Source organism: Micromys minutus (assembly GCF_963924665.1).
Source record: "Micromys minutus genome assembly, chromosome: 1".
NCBI lineage: Eukaryota > Metazoa > Chordata > Mammalia > Rodentia > Muridae > Micromys > Micromys minutus.
Genome location: NC_137969.1, coordinates 131,286,573 through 131,290,218, shown reverse-complemented (window position 1 = coordinate 131,290,218; position 3,646 = coordinate 131,286,573).

The window sequence follows — 3,646 nt, the reverse complement described above, 5'->3', positions numbered from 1 at the left end:
TGGTGGCTCAAGAGAGCAACAAAAGATTCCTCTGATGTTCTGCGGCCAGTACATCTGAAGTCAAGATGTCAGCAAGGCTGTTTGTCCCGGTGCTTCTGAGAGAGAACCTGGTCCATGCCTCTCAGTTTCTGGTGGCTTCTGGCATACCATAGCTTCCAGAGGAACCGTTCCAAACCTTCATGTGGATCCCATACCCTTGTTCTGTGACCTTCAAGTCTCCATCCTCTGCCTTTTATAAGACCACTGGTCACTGTACTCTGAACCCAGTCTATATTCAGGGTTATATGCAGGGTTAGGTTTTCTTAAGATCCCTAACTCAGCGGTATCTTCAGTGGCTTGTCGCAGATTAGGTCATAGCCAGAGTTTATTTCTCTGAGGGGCTGGTCAGGAATGACCTAACCCACTCCCGATTCCAGACAACAGTGAGGTGAGCGAGAGCTTCAGTTTCACCGAATATGAAAGTGAAAAACTGAGGCAGGAAGAATGCCTATATGACCCCTCCAGAGGACAGTAGATCCAGACTTCAAATCTAGGGAGCCAGTTTCTAAGAATTTGCTTTATACCCTTGCTTTTCAAGCCAGAGGCCATGTCTGGATTTATAGGAACTTCTCCAGCCCCTCTGCCACCAGCAGAGCTCTTGACATGGTGATTGGCAAGATACTGAACACATCCTTCCTTGTCAGCTAAGAGAATGTGTTCTCCCCAAATAAAAGGGAAAAGGGCGGCAGGATAGGCCCTGGAGGGAGGGGGAGCTTGGAGTGTCCTCAGCTTATAGCAAAGAGACCGCCATTATTTGGGTCCACACGTCATAGCAACATTGCCTGGGATATACTGCCAGCCAGAACTTAGTCTGCAGCTTACCCCTCAGGTTTAGCCTATAGCTTGTTGGACTCCATTTGCCCAGAAATAAGTATGACTCCTGGCAAGTTAAAAAATGGAGATACCAGTCCTCTCTGCATCCAGGAGAAACCACTGGACCTCACGAATAACTCCTCTTCCAGCTCTTCCGTCTTCTCCCCTGATCTGAGGCCCACTCAGCATCATGCGGCATCCTGCCCCTTTGAGCCCTGTCACTCTGAAGAGCTAGGTTGTCTCCTGCAGCTGCTCCTCAGCACTGAGCTTCTCCTGCAGCTGCTCCTCAGCACTGAGCTTCTCCTGCAGCTGCTCCTCAGCACTGAGCTGCAGGGCCCTCCTTGGTGCTCTCCTGGGCCCAGCTACTCCACATCTCCAACAGCTGGGAGATAAAAGCAGATTCCCTCAGCAGCCTGCAACTGTAATAATATTAAATCTCTAAATACCTTGAGTCTGAGTCCAGCAGCAGCATTTTTTAAGCGTTTGGGATTGAGAAGGTAAATGCAGGGGTCACGGTGTGAAAAGTCTACGCTATTCTATCTTAGGTAGCCCCGTTCAACCACATCACTCTTCCTCTGCCTGGTTCTGGTTGATTCTTTTTGCTCTGCAATCTCAGGCTTAGTAACAGTTTTGAGTGTGACAAGTGGGATTATTTAGGCAGGTGGTTTTGCAGGTCTAGATTAAATGCAGAAATATATATGGAAGTAGTATTTTTACAATGTTATACTTGCTGTGAAAAATGGAGACAATATTGTACACATGAATTTGCTTATACTTTTTGGTAGAGAAACATTAGCAGAATAGAGAGACATCTAATGATAATTCCTCCCTTGAGGGGGTCAAGGAAATAGGATTTGGGAGACAGGGCTGGAAGCTGGACCCCCAGTGTTCTTGTATCTCCCTTGTTTGGGCTTTGGAGCAATATAAGCGTTTTAGATTTTAAAGAAATCTGTAAAGTGAGTGAGTTCCTAAAATAATAAACCAACCTAAGACAGATGAGTTTGATCTTGTGCCCAGTTGGTGACAAAGCACAGAGTAGACAGTTACTTCCAATAAGTTCTCCTGAGGTACCTGGGACTATTTGTATTGTAACCTTGACCTGGGCAAGCCTCTCGTTATTGGATGAGCCAGGCCAGTTTGTCTCCTTGACAAATAGTCATCTAGTCCACAGTGTGACTGTGCGACTCTTTGAAGAATATACTAATGACAAGCTAACCACACAGAAACATCTAACCGCACCCAACATCATTGGGGGTGCTTCAAGTTTTATTGAGGGTACTGTTGTCATAAGAGTATTCTAGAGTGTAAGAGAGAAATGGAGTTATGTTAACATGTTTAAGAACCAAGGCTTGGCATATAAAAAAAAAAAAAAAAAAAAAAAAAGATAAACCTGAAGAAGCTCTGGAAGTTTTAAAGCCACCATCATGGACTCGTGCTATGGCATGTTCCTCCCTTAAGGCACCGAAAGGCCCAGAATCAAGGTGACCTAGTAGCAGTGACTTAACTCTTAGAAGACAGCCTTCGAATGTCCACCCCTGCTTGTAAGGAATCAGAGAAATAGCTTCTCACACAGCCAGGGCACAAATACCCGAGATAAAGCTGGACTCTTGCTGTTCCCAAAGCAAGAGCACAATCAAAGACTGGCTGTCACAACAAAAGGACACTGTCATTTACTCTGGGGACGCTAAAACCAGTCAGAGATAAGCAATCTGAACACCAAAAGGAATAATGAATGGCCACAGATTGAAAGCACTAAGTATATAAAAGTTACAGGCACATATGGCACTAACAATCGAAACCACATTTCTTTGGTAACTCCTTGGGGCAACAAACCATCACGTTGGAAATAAAGGCGGTGTCAAGAGGCTTTTGTACCGCTGCTGTTCTTTCTGCTGCAACTGAATAGTTGATGAGAAAAAAAGAGAGAAATCTTTCTTGAAGAATTACAGCTTCTAAATTCAAAGGAGTAAAGAAATCATTACTTTGGACTCCCCCATACTGGGTCCAGGCAGTAATGGTTCATTGGTGGCTGCTGAAGCCATAAAGTTAAGACATTAAGAGGAAACTTGATTTTTGGCGAGTCAGGTTAATATCACCTGAGCCCACTCATCAATTTTTAAAAACACCAAAACAAACTCGAACATGCATAAACATTGCAAGCGTAACACAATACTTCTTTTACTCTTTAAACATAAATTATGCATGTAGATGTTTTGCCTGCGTGTATGTCCATGCACCATGTGTGTATCTAGTACACAGGGAGACCAGAAAGTGGGATGCGTCTGGAACTGGAGTTACAGACAGTTGCGAGCTGTCGTGTGAGTGCTGGGAATCAAACTAGAGTCCACTGGGAGAAGAGCCAGTACTCTTAACTGCTGAGCCACAACTCAGCCCTTTAAAAACAATATCCTTGCATGATGCCCATCACTTGTAAATACCTGGCATATTTCCTACAAACACGGGCATAATTCTACTAAGCAACTGTATAGCCATTTAAACATCTGTATATTGCTGTGGAGAACAAATGAGAGAATCCTCTCCCTACAACCAAACTAGTCTATTAGCCCGTCATTAGTTTTATGGCTAGAGAAGAAGACATGAGACTTCTGGGCCTGGGAGAAGGGATTTATTATTGATTTTCTGGCCAGGGGCATAAAGAGCGTATCTGTGAAGGTCCTACCTCAATTCACGTTCTGTTGCTGTAACAGTAAACCCGAGGCTGCCTATGTAGTTCACAAAGGGAGGCTTACAGTTTTTGAGGCTGTGAATTTCAACTGCCACCCCTCCTAGTGGA